This window comes from Macaca thibetana, chromosome 5 (assembly GCF_024542745.1).
Source record: "Macaca thibetana thibetana isolate TM-01 chromosome 5, ASM2454274v1, whole genome shotgun sequence".
In the NCBI taxonomy this organism is placed as follows: domain Eukaryota; kingdom Metazoa; phylum Chordata; class Mammalia; order Primates; family Cercopithecidae; genus Macaca; species Macaca thibetana.
Genome location: NC_065582.1, coordinates 49,946,175 through 49,967,446, shown reverse-complemented (window position 1 = coordinate 49,967,446; position 21,272 = coordinate 49,946,175). Strand labels below are relative to the sequence as shown.

The window sequence follows — 21,272 nt, the reverse complement described above, 5'->3', positions numbered from 1 at the left end:
TGCCTCAGCCTCCCAAGTAGCTGGGATAATAAGTGACTGCCACTACGCCCAGCTAATTTTTGTATATTTTTAGTAGAGACGGGGTTCACCATCTTGGCCAGGCTGGTCTTGAACTCCTGACCTTGTGATCCACCCACTTAGGCCTCCCAAAGTGTTGGGATTACAGGCGTGAGCCACCGCACCTGGCTGCCACAGTTTTTTTTATAGTGTCATTCAAGATGAACTTGTAGGCCAGGAGTGGTGGCTCATGCCTATAATGCTAGCACTTTGGGAGGCCGAGGTGGGTGGATCACTTGAACCCAGGAGTTTGAGACCAGCCTGGGCAGCATGGTGAAATCCCGTCTCTACTTAAAAGAAAAAAAAAAAAGATGAACTTGTAGGCAGTGTTCTTAAAATTAATAATAAAATTGTAAACATTTGTAATCTAGAAATTATTTAATGTGTAGAAGCAAGCAATCATATGCTTTTGAGAACAATAGATAATATACTTGCATAGAACAACATCTAGTAAAAATAAACCAAAATGTTAATAGTAATTATCACAGAATGATGTGATCTCGAGTGATTTAATTTCTCTTTTTGCTCATTTAAAAAATGTTTCTTATGATAACTATTATTGATTTAATCAATTTTGTAATTATAATTATAATAATAAAAAAAACTCTTACCAGTTGGAGGCACATTACTTTTCTAGACTTTATTTTCTGTATATGTAATATGGACATTCTAGAAATTACTCTATAGAGAGGTTGTGTGGATTAATGGATAATGCAGACAAAGGGCTTTAAGGAGCTCCAGGCACACGGTTAAGTGTACACTACATGGTGGCCACCAGCATCCCTGCTGTCATCTGATTCATTTGTGCTTCTGCCTCTACTCTTGCCTGTTCTTCATAGGTAGAAGAGTAGCCTTTCAAGTCAGATCACATAAGGTTTTGCCCTGTTTAAAGCCTTCCAGTGTAGCCAGGAGCGGTGACTCACGCCTGTAATCCTAGCACTCTGGGAGGCTGAGACTGTTTTTGTTCTATCCTACCTCAGGGCCTTTGCACTCGCCCTTCCTCCTTACCTTAGATTCCACTCCCCTCATCTTCTCTTAGGTGGTTTTTGGTCTCAGCATAAAAGTCACCTCCCCAAAGATGCCTTCCCAGGCCGGGCGCGGTGGCTCACGCCTGTAATCCCAGCACTTTGGGAGGCCGAGATGGGCAGATCATGAGGTCAGGAGATGGAGACCATCCTGGCTAACATGGTGAAACCCCGTCTCTACTAAAAAATACAAAAAACTAGTTGGGCGAGGTGGCGGGCGCCTGTAGTCCCAGCTACTTGGGAGGCTGAGGCAGGCGAATGGCGTAAACCGGGGAGGCGGAGCTTGTAGTGAGCTGAGATCCGGCCACTGCACTCCAGACTGGGCGACAGAGCGAGACTCCATCTCAAAAAAAAAGATGCCTTCCCTGGCCACACAACCAAAGGTAGCTAACCAGCCACACTTCTATTGAATACTTCTCTGGTTTAATACTTCCCTTGGTTAATTTTCATCATAGCATTTGTCAGCACTTTACACGTTCTTGTTCATTCTGTTACCTAGTCTCCGTTTCTCCACAGACCTTGCTTGTCATGTCAGAGCTGTCATGGCATATCCAGAAGAGTGTCTAGCACATTGCAGATGCTCCAGACATGGGTGTTAAATCTTTTCATTAATTAATTAGATTATCTTTGTCAAGTGACTGAACGGTTTAATCACCTCCTTCTCAGAGGTCTGGTGTTTTCCTAAGGAGGCAGAGAGCAATTATTTCACTTTATTTCTACATCCCCCACCCTCCACCACTACCCCCAATTAGAAAGAGGATGATTTAAAAAAACAAAAAAGGGTGGGCATGGTGGCTCATGCCTGTAATCCCAGCACTTTGGGAGGCCGAGGCAGGTGGATTACCTGAGGTCAGGAGCTTGAGACCAGCCTGGCCAACGTGGTGAAACCTTGTCTCTACTAAAAATACAAAAATTAGCTGGCGTAGTGTCAGCCACCTGTAATCCCAGCTACTCGGGATGCTGAGGCAGGAGAATCGCTTGAACCCGGGAGGCGGAGGTGGTGAACCAAGATCGCACTGCTACACTCCAGCCTGGACAAGGGAGTGAGACTCCGTCTCAAAACAAACAAACAAACAAAAACATCTGTTTCTCATGTTCTTTCAGATATGGCTGGATTCCTACCTTTCCATCCCAGATTGGGTTTTGTTTTTTGTTTTTTTTAAAGCTGCCCAGATTTGAAAAGAGAACCTTTGCAGACTTTAATTCTGATACATGAGGCAGGACAGGCAGTCCTCACTCTACAAAGAGGTTGTGTTCCCAAAGTTTCTTTGTTTTGTTTGTTTCCAACACAGAATGCATTTTTCATTGGAAACAATGTTCCCAGACTAGCCCACAAAAGCCTATTTAACCCACTATGCTAAGTAGAAAACGAAGTGCGTTTAAATTCTAGGAAACACAACCGGGAAAATGAATAAGAAACACAATTTAAATGTTTATGTTGAATATTAGTGCTTGGGGAAAAGCAGCTTCCAACAAAGAAGAATGAAGCAGGAAGAGTCAGGGGTGTGGAAGATTCCGAGAAGGGAGTGGAAGCCGGGTTGTCATGGCCAGGCCACAGTCCAGCATCTGACAGGGCTGTGGACGAAAGCTGAGTCTGTCTAACAGCAGCTGGGCCTGGGCAGGTCTGAGCCCGTGTGAGGAACATTCCTGCAGATCCACAGCATGCAGAGGGCAGGCGGGGCTGACACAGACACTTCTCCCCAGTGAATTCTGGAGGCTGGAGTTAACCTATAGGAAGTCTTCCATGAGGCCGAAATTGGAGTATGTGACAGGTGTGGCTCCCGGGCCTCATGGAGTTCCTCCGAGAGCTTCTGCCTGGGTTATGTGAGTATAAACATGTTACTACATCTTAAAAAATAATGGGCTCAGTTTTAGTTTCATTGGTGTTTACCACAAGGTAATTTAAGGCATTTTCCCCCTATATCTGATCTTTGTGATGCTACTTTGAGGCAAAAGCTTTTTATCTCCTAAAACTCAGGCCCCAAAAGCAGGGGCCATCTCCTTATAGAGGAGGTCTTCTAAAATTTCTCATGTTTTTCCAGAATTTGAAATTTCTCCTATTTTGAATAAGGAAGTGTTCTATTTGGGAAAGAGCCATTATCCTGAAATCAACCCTAATTTTGGAAGCTTGCAGCAAGAGTACCCCAGTAGAACTGGTAAAGAAGGAAGCAAAGAAATTGAAGACACAGTTAGGAATTATTCCTGCAAAGAGTACTTCATAATTATTAAGTGTTTTATGTCAAGTAAATGAACTCCTAAAGATCACTTAAAGGCAATAGCAGTAAATAGTTATATTTTAGATGATGAATCTACATTTAGAGGACAAAGTACAAAATGGGGTAACATTTCCAACAAGAGTATCTTATATGGAATTTAGTTAAGTGCGTAGGCAGGAAAGAGTATGCTCTTGAAAATTATACAGGATGATTTTGAGAGGGGCTCTAGTGATGAAGACATTAGTGTCAAAGATGTATGTGAAGAGTTTGAATAAAAGTGTTTCACGAAATGTGGGATTGAAGATAGCTATACTTCTATGCATGTAGCAAAATTACACTTGTACCTCATAAGTTAATACAAATGTTTAAAAAGCTGTATTTCTTTTCTTTCTTTCTTTCTTTTTTTTTTTTTTTTTTTTTTTGATATAGTGCCTCACTGTGTCACCTAGGCTGGAGTGCAGTGGCACGATCTCAGCTCACTGCAACCTCCACCTCCTGGGTTCAAGTGATTCTCCTGCCTCAGCCTCCTGAGTAGCTGATATTACAGGCAGATGTCACCAAGTCCAGCTAATTTTTGTATTTTTAGTAGAGACGGAGTTTTGCCATGTTGGCCAGGCTGGTCTGGAACTCCTGACCTCGGGTGATCCACCCGCCTCATTCTCCCAAAGTGCTGGGATTACAGGCGTGAGCCACCGTGCCCGGCCTAAAAAGCTATATTTCTTAAGGTATTGTTTTATATAATGTGTGATTTAAATATATGTGCAACCACAGAAGGATAAAGATCGCATGCTCTCACTCCTATGTGGGAGCTAAAAACGTTGAACTCACAGAAGCAGAGAGTAGAATAGTGGTAACTAGAGGTTGGGAAGGGTACAGGGAGTGGGAGAATAGGGAGAGGTTGATTAACATACATACAATTAGAGGCTGGGCGCAGTGGCTTACACCTGTAATCCCAACACTTTGGAAGGCCAAGGTGGGTGGATCACTTAAGGTCAGGAGTTGAAGACTAGCCTGACTAACACGGCGAAACACCATCTCTACTAAAAATATGAAAATTAGCCAAGTGTGGTGGCACACACTTGTAATACCAGCTACTTGGGAGGCTGAGGCAGGAGGATCACCCCAACCCGGGAGGCAGAGGTTGCTGTGAACCGAGATCATGCCTCTGCACTCCAGCCTGAGTGACAGAGTAAGACCCTGTCTCAAAAAAAAAAAAAAAAAAAAAAAAAAAAAATTACAGCTAGAGAGGAGGAGTAAGTTCTAGTTTTTTATAGCACTGTAGGATTGTAGTTAACAGTAATTTACTACATATTTTCAAATAACCATAAGAGAGATTTTGAATGTCACCAACACAAATAAATGACGAATGTTTGAGGTTATCATATGCTAATTACCCTGAGTTGATTATTACACATGTTATATGTGTATCAAAATATCATTCTGTCCCCCATAAATATATACATTATGTGTCAAAAAGTAATATATATGTGCAACCGAATTAATCTCTGAAATATTATAGACATTTGAATCTTGTCTACATCCTAGTAGTTTATATATCCAATTAGGCTAATTTTGGGGAGGGGGAATCTCATTGGAAAAATAAGAATTGTATTACATATGTCCTCTCTTTGCATTCAGGCATATGTGGAATACATCAGTACAAGTTTGCTTCTAAAAGAGGCAGAGCATACTGGACTAAGAGTATGATAAAGCCTGGCGCAGTGGCTCATGCCTGTAATCCCAGCACTTTGGGAGGCCGAGGCGGGCGTATCACTTGAGGTCAGGAGTTCAAGACTGGGCTGGCCAAAATGGTGAAACCCCGAATCCACTACAAATACAGAAATTAGCTGGGCGACGTGTCATGCGCCTGTAATCTCAGCTACTCAGGAGGCTGAGGCAGGAGAATCACTTGAACCCAGGAGGCAGAGGTTGCAGTAAGCTGAGACTGTGCCACTGCATTCCAGCCTGGGTGACAGAGGGAGACTCCATCTCAAAAAAAAGAAAAGTATGATAAAAAGATCCAGGCTCTAGTTCTGGATTTATTATTGCAGCCACGTCCTCTGGACGAGTCAGTTGTCTCTCCGCATTTCAGTTTTATCAAATGGAAAAAATGAAAACAGTCACACTTCTTACATAACTTCTTTTATTATCTCTATTACAAATACAGAGACTCAATTATTGACTAATTTATACTAATAGTGGGAAGCAGGGTCTGGATAATCCCAGATGATTACTAATTTAAAACTACTTTACATTTTACTTAGTAATGTGTTTGGAGCACTTACATTTTGTAGCTAGTTACAATTTTACTTTAACTGAAATAATAAGACAAGGCCTTAAATACTGGCTTCCCTGGATAGGGAGTTGTGTGGGTTTCCTTTCCAGGCAGTTGGGGTTTTCCATGGAACCTGCTCTACAGTGTCAGCAGGAGTATAACATAGAAGGCTTCCAAGTCAGGTGGTCCAGAGTCAAATCAAAGCCCCATCCCTTTTTAGCAAATTTCTCAACCTTACTTAGCCGTGCCCGCCTGCCTCTTTCTAAAATGGGGAAAATAATAATACTCACTTCACTGGTTTATTGAGAAGATTAAACAAGGACACCATTATTGCTTCTGTTGTTGTTGTTATTATTTTAAAATCTAGGTTGGTGATTGTATCAGTTTCTTAGGGCTGCTCCAAAGAAAGTACCACAAGCTGAGTGACTTAAATAGCGGAAAAGTATTATCTTACAGGTCAAGAGGCTGGAAGTCTGAAATCAAGGTGTCAGCAGGGCCATGTTCCCACTGAAACCTGTAGTGGGGAATCCTTTGTTGCTTCTTCTAAGTTTCTAGTGTTTCCTCGGCTTGTAGATGCGTCACTCCAGTCACACGGCCATCTTCTTCTTCTTTTCTTTTTCTTTTTGAGACAGAGTCTCACTCTTTTGCCAAGGTCAGACTGCAGTGGTGCTATCTCGGCTCACTGCAAGCTCCGCCTCCTGGGTTCACGCCATTCTCCTGCCTCAGGCTCCCAAGTAGCTGGGACTGCAGGTATGTGCCACCAAGCCCAGCTAATTTTTGTATTTTTAATAGAGAGAGGGTTTCACCATGTTGGCCAGGCTGGCCTCAAACTCCTGACCTCAAGTGATCTGCCCGCCTTGGCCTCCCAAAGTGCTGGGATTACAGGCGTGAGCCACTGGCGGCACACAGCCACATTCTTCCTGTGTCTTTACATTGCTTTCCCTGTGTGCTCATCAATCTCTATGTCTAACTTTCCCCAATATGACACTAGTCATATTGGATTGGGAACCACCCTGATCACCTGATTTCAACTTGATTACCTCTCCCAAGCTCACTTGCTCGTTCTTTCTTTCTCTCTTTCTCTTTCTCTTTCTTTCTTTCTTTCTTTCTTTCTTTCTTTCTTTCTTTCTTTCTTTCTTTCTTTCTTTCTTTCTTTCTTTCTTTCTTTTCTTTCTTTTTTCTTTTCTTTTTTTTTCTTTCTTTCTTTCTTTCTTTCTTTCTTTCTTTCTTTCTTTCTTTCTTTCTTTCTCTCATTCTCTCTCTCTCCCTTCCTTCCTTCCCTCCCTCCCTCCCTCCCTCCCTCCCTCCCTCCCTCCCTCCCTCCCTCCCTCCTTCCTTCCTTCCTTCCTTCCTTCCTTCCTTCCTTCCTTCCTTCCTTCCTTCCTTCCTTCCTTCCTTCCTTCCTTCCTTCTTTCCTTCTACAGTGGCACAATATTGGCCCACTGCAGCCTCAAACTCCTGGGCTCAAGCGATCCACCTCAGCCTCTCAAGTAGCTGGGACTAGGTGCTTGTGTCACCATGCCTGACTAATTTTTAATTCTTATTTTTTCCAGAGATGGGGTTTCACCATATTGCCCAGGCCAGTCTCGAACTCCTAGCTTCAAGCAGTCCTCCCACCTGCGATTCCAGGCATGAGCCACTGTGCTTGGCCAAAGCCTGTATTTCTAAATGAGATCACATTTTGAGGTTCTGGGGGTTAGTGTTTGGACACAACTGAACCCATAACAGTAACAGTTCTTTCTCTCAAAAATTCTCCAAAGTAAGGAAAGTGTTTTACATTTTGCTATCTAAAGTCTCTTCCCTGCAAGATGTTATAATCAAAGGGTTTGCTGCTTATCAAGAAAGTTTGGATACAAAAACTTCAGTTGGTTCTGTTTGTGAGTAAACTTGAAAACAAATTATTTGTTTTGTTTAAAGAGGGAAACATTCTTTCAGGCGGGACTCTGTCAAAAACACGTTACAAACTGTCTCATTTCCAGTGAGCTGTTCTCTGCCTTCCACCCAGACAAACACAAGACAACACTCCTGTCTGCTCTTGCTGGCAGCAGAGCCTTTCACTGGGTCTTGATTTCAAATGGTCATCAGAATTTATCCTCATGGTCCCTGGTCTTCACTAGAGAGTCCCTGTTTTACTCATTGAAGTCAAGCAGACTTGGGCTCCGATTCGAGCTCTACCACCAACAGCCAGTTAGTATACTAATGTCTCAGCCTCAATTTTCTCATCTGTAACATGAGGGTGATAACATCTCGTGGGCTGGTGGTGAGATTTGGAGTCCCTAATGCCTGGTAGACAGTCTGCAAATCATGGTCATATTATCATGGAAGAATAATGTTTGGGAAACTTTGGAGGACCTTTTCTATGACTTATTTGAGGCCTTCTGCACATACCCTTCCAAGGGCAGAACAGTGGGCCTGTACCTTGCATCAGCAGAGGAAAAGGTGGAATCTGAATATGGCCTTTGGAGCTTGAACAGACAGAAATGTCACTTTGCTATCAAAGGTGGAGGTATTGTCTCTGGCCATCTACCCGCCTTTCTGATCTACCATAGGCAGATCTGAAATAGCCACACTTTTCTGTGCACAAATGAGATCAATGCTGAAGAGAAGCAACTTTCATCTGGGAGAGAAGGTTAAGTTTAGAGCCTGGGGTGCAAAGGCAGAGATGGGTCTGGAGAGGACCCTGGAGTCAGGCCAGGGGTGTTGGGGCCAGGGGGACACTGAGGTGTTAGGCAGGTATGTGGTGAGAGACACAGCCTCTGTGAAGGAAGCAGGGCAAGTATGAGCAGAGGAAGCGGGAGATGCTAAAGACAGGACAGCCTCCTGCCTCTTAGAATTCTGCCCAGGCTCGCCCTGCTGGGTAGACTTCATTTTAAACTTTATTATTTTTATTTTTTGAGACAGAGTCTCACTCTGTTGCCCAGGCTGTAGTGCAGTGGTGCGATCTTGGCTCACCGCACCCTCTGCCTTCCGGGTTCTGATGATTCTCCTGCCTCAGCCTCCTGAGTAGCTGGGACTACAGGCACCAGCCACCATGCCCGGCTAATTTTTGTATTTTTAGTAGAGATGGAGTTTCACCATGTTGGCCAGGCAGGTCTCAAACTTTTGACCTCAGGTGATCTGCCCACCTCAGCCTCCCAAAATGCTGGGATTACAGGCGTGAGCCACCGTGCACTGCCCGGACCTTCATTTTGAACTTTGAGTTCTTTCCCTAATTATGATTCCTCTACTGGGGCAGACAGCTCCTCTCCAAGTGCCAGCTTCTTCAACACAAAGAGGCTTAAAACCCAAGGCCTCCCTCATAAACTGATTGGCACACGTAAGCAATAGATCAAGAGCAACTATAAAAGTCTTGGTTGTGTTCCTTGAGGGACATATTAAGAAACCCTTGAGGGCATATTGCCTCTCGCCTGGAGCTTTGGGAGGTCTATAATCCTGGAAAGGACTCAGGCAGGTCTGTGGGAGCCAAATTGCATCAGCCCTAGTTTCAAAAGTGTTACCTTTTGCTCTTTGTGATTGTAGCTGAATTAGTTGAGTTGTAGTAACAAAGGGGTAAGTGCCCAATTGTGTGTGAGTATGCTCCTCATCCCTCAAAGACAGTATCCAGATATCCTTTATATCCCAAATCCATTATTAGAATCTGAAGATTTCCAAGTTTTTGATATAGCAATTGTCACTCAATAACTTAATGCATTAACAGTGAATTTTCTAGACAAAGTATAAATCCAGGTCATTTCTTCTCTCCGAGCCTTGGTTTATCATGTGAAAGAAGGTTGTAGGAGCAACAACTAAGGCTTCTGATTGTGATCAAATCCTACATCTTGAGAAGCAATGGCTCCAGGCGTCTGTGGTGGGGATTAACACAGAGCAGTGTGCAGCCATCTGTAACAAGCAGGTGAAAGTGGGCTAAAATGTGCATCAAGTACTCCCTCAGAGGGGAAGAATCCATCCAGACACTCTTATCTTTCATTCTATAAACACGTATTGAGCACCTAGAATGCATGAAGGAACAGCAAAGAAAAGATTCGGTTCTGAAAGTGCTCCCAAGGCGAGGCAGGTGGAGGCAGATCACAAGACCCCTTGGAAGGGCGAGTGCTGGGAGATTTGTCCAGGAGGTGAGAGGATTGGAATCTATGCCCTTTGATTTTAAAAATCCTGCCTAGTTTCCTCGTAGGTAGCCTCCATTTGTTAGGCTATGTGTCCCTATTTTGGCCTCAAAAATTTTGATCAGAGTGAACATGGGGTAAGATAATCATGAAAATGCACTCTATACCTCCCTCATACCCCTGAGGTCAGAGAGACAAGCCAAGGGCTGCAGTGGCCCGATTTGTCTTGATGGTGAATTTGGTGCTGGGTTAACAGCTCATGTCATGCATGTGTGTGTTTGAGTGAGGGAGTCTTTAAATTACTAGCCCTTCCTAATCTTTCCCTGAGTTTGGGAGAAGGTGGGTAGAGACTAGATCAAGGGCCAGCTCTGCCCATGCCTCTTTTTAAAACCTGTTTTTCTAGATCATGTAATGAATCTAAATACTGGTCTGTGAAAAAGGAAAAAAAGGTTATTATCTCTCATATTTCACATCCAGGAATATTAAACAATTAAAAGCTTAACTAATGTTCCCAAGGTCATATGGTGAATTAGGAACAGAGACAGAGAAAAGATTCTGGTTTCTGGTCCTTCTAGTTTTATTGCCTCAGCTTTGGATCTTGCTGCCTCTTTAAATCCCACATTTAGCTAGAATTGGGAGTCGTAGCTGTGAATTGGCTCCATCACTTAAAAAAAGGGGTGCGGAATACTTGCTTTCCTATAAGGCAAAACTATCTTATAACTCTACTGAGCAAGGCCTAAGAGATTGTCAAATTTTCAGCACATGTGAATATCCTTGTTCTTTCAGCTATTGGTATTCTGCAGCAGCTGCCTCACAGAGCCTGGAGAGCTCCAGCAAGGATGGGCCAGAACTCCAGCTGCTGGTGAGCAAGTGTTCACTATTTATAGCGGGAGGGGGGCTGCAAAGGAATGGAATTTTTTCCTTCAGAGTAGGGTTGATGCAACCAACAGGAAGTGGGCTCTGATGGATACTAAAGGAGATCACATGAATATAGCTTATTACAGTACTTATACTCGAGCGTGCTTCAGAATCACCTGAGGGTGCTTGTTGAAAGACAGATTGCGGGGCTCCACCCCCAGAGTTCCTGATTCATCCTGTATCTTAGCCAGTTCGGGCTGCTATAAAAAAGTACCATAGACGGGGTGGCTTAAACAACAAACATTTATTTTGCACAGTTCTGGAGGGTGGGATGTCCAGGATCAAGGTGCTGGCAGATTTGGTGTCTGGTGAGGGCCTGTTTTCTGGTTTATAGACAATGCTTCTCACTATGTTTTCACATGAGAATTCTGCCCTCATGACCCAATCACCTCCCAAAGGCCCCACCTCCTAGTACCATCATCACCTTGAGGATTACGATTTTGTCATATGAATTTTGTGGGAGATACAGACATTCAGTCCACTAGAGTAGTGAATGGCCCAAAAATGTGCTGATGCTGCTTGTTCAGAGACCACACTTTGAGAACCACTGCTCTATATTTTATTTTTATTTTTTGAGACAGCATCTCACTGTCACCCAGGCTGGAGTGCAGTGGGGCGATCTCGGCTCACTGCAACCTCCACTTCCTGAGTTCAAGTGATTCTCCTGTCTCGGCCTCCCAAGTAGCTGGGATTACAGGCACGTGCCACCATGCCTGGCTAATGTTTTTGTATTTTTAGTAGAGATGGGGATTCACCATGTTCGGCAAGCTGGTCGCAAACTCCTGACCTCAAGTGATCCACCTGCCTCAGCCTCCCAAAGTGCTGGAATTACAGGCGTGAGCCACCATGCCCAGCCCACTGCTCTGTTTTAACAAATGGATTGTACAGGGAAGAGTCATTGTATATAGTAGCAGATTAAACCAAAAGAATGCACTGACATGCACAAAAAGACTCTTTCTGGTGATCTTACTGACTGTCAAATCAAAATCAGTTGCTTCTGAGCCAGCATTTCTAAGGCAAAGGTATTATTTTATAAACAAAGAAAACTTCACAAAATGTAAAGGTTAGGACTCATAAGGACTACATATCAACATAATTTAATAAAAATTATTTTTTATTTCTCTTTCTTCTTCCTCTAGTGGAAAAAATGCAATTAGTTTGGTCATATGATGACATCGTGTTTGGAGTCAAGACTGGCAAACTTGACCTCCACTTTCAACTCTGAGCACAGCCTAGCCTGGGCCTGGGGGCTGATGAGGCTGTCTCAATCTTTGATTAAGAGCCAGGGGAGGCCGGGCGCGGTGGCTCAAGCCTGTAATCCCAGCACTTTGGGAGGCCAAGACGGGCGGATCACGAGGTCAGAAGATCAAGACCATCCTGGCTAACACGGTGAAACCCCGTCTCTACTAAAAAATACAAAAAACTAGCCGGGCGAGGTGGCGCCTGTAGTCCCAGCTACTCAGGAGGCTGAGGCAGGAGAATGGCGTAAACCTGGGAGGCGGAGCTTGCAGTGAGCTGAGATCCGGCCACTGCGCTCCAGCCTGGGCGACAGAGCGAGACTCCGTCTCAAAAAAAAAAAAAAAAAAAAAAAAAAAAAAGAGCCAAGGGAAAGGGTGGGTGGGCCCTGGAAGAATGTGGCTTATCTGCTGAGTAGAGCAAGACCTTAGCTTTGGCCTCTCAGTTTATTGGATGAGATTGGCCTGTTCAGAGAAACCTTTGGTTCAGGTTTTTCTTTTTGATTGAATTTTGATATTTTATATTTTCCTAAAAAATTATCCATTTCACTCTGAGTTTTGCAAATAATTCTTTTATAAGAATTATAGTTTCCTATATATGTTTTAATCTATTTGTATTTTCCCCTAGTTTTCAAAATTAGACTGTAACCAGCCAACAGGTTCACCTTGCCCACTGCCTAGACAGAGTTGATTTATCAAGACAGGGGGATTGCAATAAAGAAAGAGTAATTAACACAGAGCCATCTGTGTGGGAGACCAGAGATGTTTTATTATTACTCAAATCAGTCTCCCCAAGTATTTGGAGATCAGAGTTTTTAAAGATAATTTGGTGGGTGGGGAGTGGGGAGTGCTGATTGGTGAGGTCAGAGATGAAATCATAGGGAGTTGAAGCTGTCCTCTTGCACTGTTCAAGACCAGTTAATGGATTATTTATTATTGTTGCTGGTCATTTTTGTCCCCTCAGTGAACCAGCTCTTGGATTTCTTTATCCATATGAAGAACTGCAAAGGACCTGAAATTTTTTTTTCTCCTACATGCAAGCTAACAAGTTAGTCTGCCAGTGGTCTCCTAGGTGAGAGATTTGTGCCAATTCCCTAACCCCACTTCCACCTAACATCACGAAAGTCTCATGATGTCTGCACACATAGTGGATTACAGGAGAGGAACCTAAGTCCTAAATTTAGGGAACCGGAATCTTTTATAAGGACAGTAAGCTGGATGCTTGGCTCTGGGTAAAGACCCTCTCTGTCTTGCAAAGCTGTTTGCAATACAAACCTCCCTGAAGAGATAGTCCACAAGAAAGGCAGCCAGTGCCTCTGCCTCTGCTCCTGTCCTGAGGTATTCAGAAACCAAGAGATGCTGGAGAACTGTCTCCCAATAATCAATTAATCCCACTGATTTTGTCTTTCTTCCTTTATTTTTCTTTTTCTTTCATGCCCTTTCTTTCTTTCTTGCCTGCTCTTTCTTTCCTTATCATTATTTGCTGAATTATCTAGTTTTTCCCTGTTATTTATGGAAGTCAAATGTTTTGTTTATTTATTTATTTATTCAAGACAGAGTCGCTCACTGTCACCCAGGCTGGAGTGCAGTGGTGTGATCTCAGCTCACTGCAACCTCTGCCTCCTGGGTTCAAGCGATTCTTGTGTCTCAGCCTCCTGAGTAGCTGGGATCACAGGTGTGTGCCACTGCACCCGGCTAATTTTTGTATTTTTAGCAGCAGAGATGGGGCTTCACCATATTGGCCAGGCTGCTCTTGAACTCCTGACCTCAGTTGATCCACTCACCTCAGCCTCCCAAAGTGCTGGGATTACAGGGGCAAGCCACCAAGCCTGGCCCGCAGTCAAAGGTTTTAAACACAATTAATCAATCATCTTTAGGTTCCCTTGTTCCTTGGTTTGCTCTGGAAGCTAATTTCTTTTCCTCAGACGTTTGTAGATTAAAGCTATAGAGCCCTTTTAACAGGATCTCTGTGACTTGGTGTTAAATTGCACTTCATTGCAATTTAAGAGGAAATGGAATTTGGAAGATAAAAGTGTAAGTTCTGACTCTGCCACTTTGTACTGGTAACCAAATAAATCACCCACTTTGAGTCTCACTTTTGTTTACAAATATAGGCTTGAATTTCATTATCTCTGAAGTCCTTTTTAATTTATGACTCTAAGAGATTTTGAATTAATTTCAATTTAAGTGGTTTAATGATTTTTAGCCTGACTTGTTAGTTGAGGCAGCATGGCCATAGAAACTGGTGAAGCTGAGTTCAACCCATGCCTTGGTTGAGCAATGGCTTCCATTTCCTCACATTTTCTTCTGTGGACTCTCACAGAGGAGAGAAAATCCACATGGCACTGGGGCCTCATTTCCTCCCCTTTGGTGGCATCTTGCCTGGGTTAGCCAAAGAGACAAAGAGGCTGACACCAGAGACTGAGCTCTGCAGCCTACCCTTTCTACCAAAGCTGTTTCCTGGCTCGAGAAGCTCCAGCACTACAGTGTTATCTGGACGTTCCCCTGTGTGTTAGTCAGTTTTCACACTGCTAATGAAGACATACCCTAGACCGGGTAATTTATAAAGGCAAGAGGTTTAATTGACTCACAGTTCCACATAGCTAGGGAGACCTCACATCATGGCAGAAGATGAATAAGGAGCAAAGTCCTGTCTTACATGGTGGCAGGCTAGAGAGCTTGAGCAGGGGAGCTCCCATTTATAAAACCATCAGATCTTGTGAGACTTATTCACTATCACAAGAGCAATATGGGGGAAACTGCCCCCATGATTCAGTTATCTCCACCTGGCCTCGCCCATGACACATGGGGGTTATTACAATTCAAGGTGATTTGGGTGAGGACACAGCCAAACCGTATCACCCTGCTTTTTTTCTCTTTCTGTGTGTGCAGCATGATAGGACCCTGCCCCTCTTGTAACAGCCCAGGGGGTTCACCTTGCCTGCTGCCCAGACAGAGCTGATTTATCAAGGCAGGAATTGCAATGGAGAAAGAATAATTCATGAAGAGCCAGGCGTGTGGAAGACTGGAGTTTTATTATTACTCAAACCAGTCTCCCGAGCATTCCAGGATCAGAGTTTTTAAAGACAATTTGGCGGGTAGGGTCTCAGGAATGGGGAGTGTTGATTGGTCAGGTTGGAGATGGAATCATAGGGGGGTTTAAGTAAGGTTTTCTGTTTCTGCATGGGATCGCAGAACTGGTTGAGCCAGATTACCAGTCTGGGTGGTGTCAGCTGACCCATCGAGTAAAGTCTGTGAAATCTCTCAAGCAGTGATCTAAGGTTTACAATGGTGATGTTATCCCTAGGAACAATTGTGGGGAGGTTCAGACCCTTGCAGCCAGAAGCTGCTTGACCCCTAAACTGTAATTTGTAATCCTGTAGCTAATTTGTTAGTCCTACAAAGGCAGACGGGTCCCCAGGCAAGAAGGGAGTCTTGTGGGGAAAGGGCTATTAACAATTTTGTTTCAGAGTCAAACCATAAACTAAATTCCTTAAATGAACAAGGAAAGCTTAAAGGTTAGAAGCAAGATGGAGTTGGTTAAGTCTGGTCTCTTTTACTATCATAATTTCCTTAGATACAATTTTTGCAAAAGTGGTTTCCCTCTCTTGGGATCTTTCCATGGTGTGTCTGTCCCCTGTGCTGGAGGATCTCTCTAGGGATAATGGGACCTCAGAGCCTAATGAACACCCTGCTACTTCTCTGCCAATTTTCTCTATTTTTAATGTATATCATGAGCACGGCTAATGTGTGTGTTTCTGTCCTTTCTGCACAACCCATAGTATTTGATGAGCATAATGCTAAATGCTTTACATCATCTCATTTAATCCTGATTACAAGTTTGATAATTACATACATTATTCCCATTTTACCAATAGGGAAACCTGGGGCTCAGAAAACTTAAGCAATTTGCCCCAGGTCAGCTGCTGGAAGATGCAGAGCTAGAGGCTGAATCCAAATTGTTTGGTTTTGAAGCCACATGATTTTAACTCTAAGAGAGCCTTATTCTCATCTTAGATTTCACAGATGATTTTCCTGCAGATGGTGCTAAAGGGTCTTATTCAAACACAATCAGTATATTATGACAATTTTTCAACAGATGAAGGTAAAGTGTAAGGGCCACCTCTTCTAATTTGTCCGAAAGTCCCATGTGGATTGGCAGCAGCCCTGATGTAATATTCCTCCCTCAGAGGAGGTAACTAATACTGCTAAAAGAAAAACTTTGGCCAGGTGTGGTGGCTCACACCTGTAATCCCAGCACTTTGGGAGGCTGAGGCAGGTGGATCTTCTGAGGTAAGGAGTTTGTGACCAGCCCGGCCAACATGGCGAATCCCTGTCTCTACTAAGAATATAAAAGATTAGCCAGGTGTGGTGGTGGGCACCTGTAATCTCAGCTATTTGGGAGGCTGAGGCAGGAAAATTTCTTGAATCTGGAAGGCAGAGGCTGCAGTGAGCTGAAATCATGCCATTGCACTCCAGCCTGGGCGACAAAGCGAAACTCTGTTTCCAAAAAAAAAAAAAAAAAAGAGAGACAGCGAGAGAGAGAGAGATTCAGCTGAATTAAATTTAAAGGGATTTAATTAAGCAATGAATGATTTGCTAATCAGGCAGCCCCCAGAATCACAGCAGATTCAGAGACTCCATTGCAGCCACATGGTGGAAGAAGATTTATAGACAGCAAAAGGAAAGTGAGGTATAGGAAACAGAAGTGAGGTACAGAAAGAGCTGGATTGGTTACAGCTCTGTGTTTGCCTTATTTGAACATGGTTCGAACAGTTGGCTACATTTGATTGGCCAAAACTCAGAGAGTGGCACAGGTGTGGGCTATAGTTGGTTTATACCTCCAATTGTTACAGTTCACGATGTACAGAAAAACATTTAGGCTGAACTTAAATATGTAAGGAGGAAGCTTTAGGCTAAACTTGATTTAACAATACATCATGAGGAAAGTGCATTTTTTAAAAATGAAATGTTAACTTTAAGATAATTCAGCACTCATGAGAAAGCAAAGCCCAATTCCAGAGGGGAAGAGGAGGCAGGTGCAGGGTCACAGGTGGTAGTTCAGAGAGGCCAACATATTGACCTTGGAGGTCTTAGGGTGACCCTTGTTTTTCTTTTTTTTTTTTTCCTTTTTCTCTTTCTTTTCTTTTCTTTTCTTTTTTTTTTGAGATGGAGTCTGGCTCTGTTGCCCAGGCTATCGTGCAGTGATATGATCTCAGCTCACTGCAATCTCTGCCTCCCAAGTTCAAGCAATTCTCCTGCCTCAGCCTCTTGAGTAGCTCGGATTACAGGTGCGTGCCACCATGCCCGGTTAATTTTTATAGTTTTAGTAGAGACCAGGTTTCACCATGTCGGTCAAGCTGGTCTCAAACTCCTGACCTCAAATGATCTGCCCCCTTTGGCCTCCCAAAGTGCTGCGATTACAGGTGTGAGCCACTGAGCCAGGCCTTCGGGTGGACCAGTTGAGACAACCACAACTTCTTGCTCTTTCCTTACTGCTCTGTTGATACTTGCTTCCCAGCTCTAGTGGGGGAAATTATAGGGAACTAGGTGTCCATAAGCATTCCACAGCACTGCTGCTTGAAGGAAATAATTTGTTGTTCTATTGTTGATATGGAAGTTGATGATTAGTAACGTCTTTTTTTTTTTTTTTTTTTTTTTTTTTTTTAAGGCAGATGGGGGAAATCTTCATTTTTAAGAAATTAGGTTTATTATGTTTCATGAGCTAAAGATGAACCTTCGGATCCAGAATGCATAGATCCAGATGGGGCTGTAGAGATCCCCTACCTTCCTAACAGCATTTTGTTACAAAATATCCTTTAATTCTTTTCCATACGGCTCAAATGTCCTACTTCCACATGCTATTTTCAGTTTTTGTGAGCAAAATACTCTTCTGAGATCTGCCAGTACTCACATTAACTCATTCTCTTCTTTTCTCCGTGCTCAGCAAATGATGGCTTCTCTGGAGTCCAACTGGAGCCCAGCCTTCTAGATTCTCTTTTGACTTGGCTTTCATTTGTTTTAAACAGATTATCACTTAAGGAGAGCCAGCAGCCTCCAAAGTGCCCTGGAGGACCTGTGATAGTGAATCCATGGATGCACACTTTCCACACCCTGACCGGGTGTACTGCAGGTATCCACCACTGGGCAGTTTGCCTCACAAGTGAGACTGATGCTCACGTGGGCTTGTGAAGTCAGGGGCAAAACATTGCGGTCAGACGCTAAACCCACACATTTAAATGCCCATTCATGCAGATGTTGAGAGAGCCACACAGAAACACACACACACATCCATAGAGAAACAGATACATTACCCAGAGAAAGCAGATGGATACATAGGGGTCTTCCTGTAAGAGGCTCGTAAAAGTCCTCAAGGACCTTGAGTTAAAAGAACGCCGGGCCGGGCGCGGTGGCTCACGTCTGTAATCCCAGCTTTGAGAGGCCAAAGCGGGCAGACCACGAAGTCATGAGTTCGAGACCAGCCTGGCCAACATGGTGAAACCTGTCTCTAGTAAAAACACAAAAAATTAGCCAGACGTGGTGGCACACGCCTGTAATCCCAGCTATTCGGGAGGCTGAGGCAGGAGAATTGCTTGAACCCAGGAGGCGGAGGTTGCAGTGAGCAGAGATCGTAGCATTGCACTCCAGCCTGGATGACAGAGCAAGACTCCATCTCGAGAAAGAAAAAAAAAAAAGAGAGAATGCCAGGAACTAGGAGAAAGGTAAAATAGGCACAAGCTCAAGAAGGGGAAAACTGTCTTGCCCTGATGAGAATAAGTCATGGACAGTTAAAAGCAAAATAATAGGGCCCTGGCATTTCATATAAATGCAGTTCCTCACTTGTAAATCTAGGACAAGGTGATTCCCCAGCACAACCCAAAGACGGGAGAGCTGTGATGACTCAGGAATGCCCCGAAGTGCCCCGAGTGGGGAAGTGGTTTCATGTCAGTTGTATAAATGACTTGTATGAATATCTCTTTAATCTGTTTATTTACCATTTTACTAATTCCAAGTTCTTCTAAATTAGTGTTCTGATAATTAATTGGGCTCCCTGAGAGGTCTCTAAGTACTGCTCAACTCTTCAGAATTTCAGTAATACCAAAGATAGTTCCCCTTGGCATTTTGGGGAGGATATTCTCTAGGGAAATACTAAATCAGATATATCTTCCACTACAAAATAATAAATGTTTCCTATTGTATAAATTAGTCCTCTGAGAGTTTGGTTAATATAAATTTATCTAGTAGAATTTGAACTAAGAATTTTTTTTCTCTTTAACATCAGCCAAAATAACACTTCCTCAGGAATTCATCCCCGACCTCTCAGAAGTAATCTCACAGCTTTCATACATTTATTCATTCATTCATTCAACAAATACTTATTTAGCACTTAATATGTGTGAGGCCCCATTCTAGGTACATCACTGAACAAAATAAAGAAAACCACTGTGGTGCTTATATTCTCGTGGAGATGGCACCTTGGCCCTCCTTTCATGGAGCATCTCATACTGTGTAGTTGCTCCTTGGTGTGATCATTTGGTTGTCAGGTTTTTCCTCTTATGTAAGATCCGTGAGGACTGTGTCAGATTTGCTAACCACTGTAGAGTCACACAGTGCCGACTTGCAAAAGACACTCAAATATTCAACGAATGAATAAATTAGTAGATTCCTCAGCTTCATAATCGAACTCTGGACCTCAAGCAACTGTTCCTAAGCCCTCAGAACTTATAACATGTGTGCATGCTTGGAAATTACTAATGGGCATTTCTCTCCTGGTACAAGATCTCTGTCCCATTCAGTCTTTTACACAGCCATAGCGGAGTAAAGTAGTATGGTAAGGAGAAGGAAGGCCCTGAGTTAGGTTTCCTGAGCTGTCCTCAGTTTCCACATTGTGCAGAAGCTGAATCAAGAGCTGGTGGCCTTACCGTGGGGCCCTCTGTGAGCCCTGGATGAGTGGCCCCACAGTAGGGCTTAGAGTAAGCCAGCTGGCCAGATGGAGAAAGTGGTGAGAAGCCCAAGCTTCTGAAGCAAAAACTGAAATGAGGCAGGGTTGGTAAGAGAGGAATTCCCCATCCCCACCCTGCCATGTTTCTGCATTGCCTACCTTGGAGTTGCTGAACTAGCAGTTGCCAGTTTCAGCACTGGAAGCCAGTAGCACCAGAGGGAAGGGGAACATTGTCTAGAGACCAGCAGATTGCATCCAGAGACGAACCAAGCCAGGGTCACACCCTCCACCCAGCACCAGGAGAACAATCAAGCACAGGCACATACACCAATCAACACATCGGATGGATGCCAAACAAGTCTTTAAACTGGCTGGTCACCCTGCTGTGGTACAGGTAAAAATGGTCATCAATAAGGGAATGAATGATTACAAAGAAAGAACTCTGGACCACAACTACATTGGGACCCAGGGGAAAGGTGCCCTATTTTGCTACTTGGATCACACCAAGCTGGAAAACCCGACGCCTTTCCTCCTGGGGAGGCAGACACGGATCTCACCCATATCCTTGTCTTGCTGGATTCCTCATTCCTCTTCTGTTGGAGAACTGGCTAGACTCCCCATTCCAGACAAGCCAGGGACACAGGCCCACTTTCCCATACACCAGGAGCCATTTTAGAAGAGACACAGGGATGGAAAGGCTACCTGAAAGAGTGAGTTGGTTTTTTGGTTTTTATAGTCATATCACTGAGATATTTACATACAATAAAATCTCAGATTTTAAGTATACAGTTTGAATTTTGGCCAACATACTTGTGTAACCACCACCCCAATCAAGATGTAGAACATTTCCACCACTACAACAGTTGTCAGTCTGAAGGAGTGTGCATTTTTATCCAAGAAAGAGAAAATGACCCACATATGATTAGATTGAAACAGACTTAAACATGGTAGGATTCAAGTAAATTTTCTTCTGCCATATCCAGTGTCAGAGCCCAGGAAGAAGATCAAACTAATTATAGACAAAACAAAGTGGCTATATTTTGTCTGTATGTCCCAATTCAAGCTTGAGCTTCTCACCACTTTCTCCATCTGGCTAGCTGGTCTACTCCAAGCTCTACTGTGGGGCCACTCATCTAGGGCCCACCGAGTGCCTCATGGAAAGGCTACCAGCTCTTGATGGCTGTGAGCTAACTTTGTGTCCTTGCTGTATTTGAGAAGTTGAAGAGTTTGGTGAGGGAAATTAAGAGAATTGGGACAGAGACTGGAACTGGAGAGGACATTTAGGTAAAGAGGTAGGTAATTAAAAAGTCGATGGTCAGAGAAGTACTGTCTGACTCCAAAGCCAGTGCTTTTACTGTGATGCGTACAGCTTCCCACAGGCTAAAGGGGAACAGACACACTCTACCTTTTCCCAGTCGTAGGCAACAACAGAGCACCACAAGGCCTTTCTACTGGGCGTTTGTGTAGCATGCGAGCACCTGCTTATGCACTCATGTGGAAC

The 21,272-nt window shown here is 43.7% G+C and overlaps 1 protein-coding gene and 1 long non-coding RNA gene across 15 annotated transcripts in view; one reads left to right on the top strand and one right to left on the bottom strand.

Annotated features, from left to right (window-relative positions):
* The window catches only part of NDUFC1 (NADH:ubiquinone oxidoreductase subunit C1), an 829,703-nt gene that overhangs the window by 284,424 nt on the left and 524,007 nt on the right, over nt 1–21,272 (bottom strand). The gene's annotated exons all lie outside the window — the stretch shown is intronic.
* The window catches only part of LOC126954625 (uncharacterized), a 45,754-nt gene continuing 26,959 nt past the window's right edge, over nt 2,478–21,272 (top strand). The window contains exons 1-2 of the long non-coding RNA XR_007725663.1: nt 2,478–2,906; nt 10,463–10,538. This is a non-coding gene — a long non-coding RNA (uncharacterized LOC126954625). The remainder of the gene's footprint in view (nt 2,907–10,462; nt 10,539–21,272) is intronic.